We start from the raw sequence: 474 nt of genomic DNA, 5'->3' as shown, positions 1-474 counted from the left end.
ACACACACACACACACACACACACACACACACACACACACACACACACAGCTAAGATGTTCTTCATTCTTAGTGCAAAGCAGCCTTAAAAAGTGTGTCATGGAAATCATGCATTCATGAAAATACGATTGAATACAGTTCTTTGTGAAGACTCTTTCCTGAAATCAATCAATTTATTCTGAAGAGCATAAATACCCTCAAGCACACATCTGCTTCTCATACAACACAGTTACTGTAAGGAAATGATCCGAATCCATTGGTGTAAGAGACAATGTTACACTAGTGCACAAGTTTCTGTAGAAAGACCTTTGGAGAGAAGTCTCCTTGGCCAACTCTTTGACAATAAGGACCTCTACTGATTAGAAAGATAAGTGCAGAAACACTGATTCCACTTCTCAGCTGTCAGAAGGAAACGCTGGAGACTCGTGGGTAAAAATGGAATGAGAATAAAACTTCACATACAGTACATTTAAAG

Source organism: Etheostoma spectabile, chromosome 8, assembly GCF_008692095.1.
Source record: "Etheostoma spectabile isolate EspeVRDwgs_2016 chromosome 8, UIUC_Espe_1.0, whole genome shotgun sequence".
In the NCBI taxonomy this organism is placed as follows: domain Eukaryota; kingdom Metazoa; phylum Chordata; class Actinopteri; order Perciformes; family Percidae; genus Etheostoma; species Etheostoma spectabile.
Note: the sequence above shows the minus strand (reverse complement) of the source record.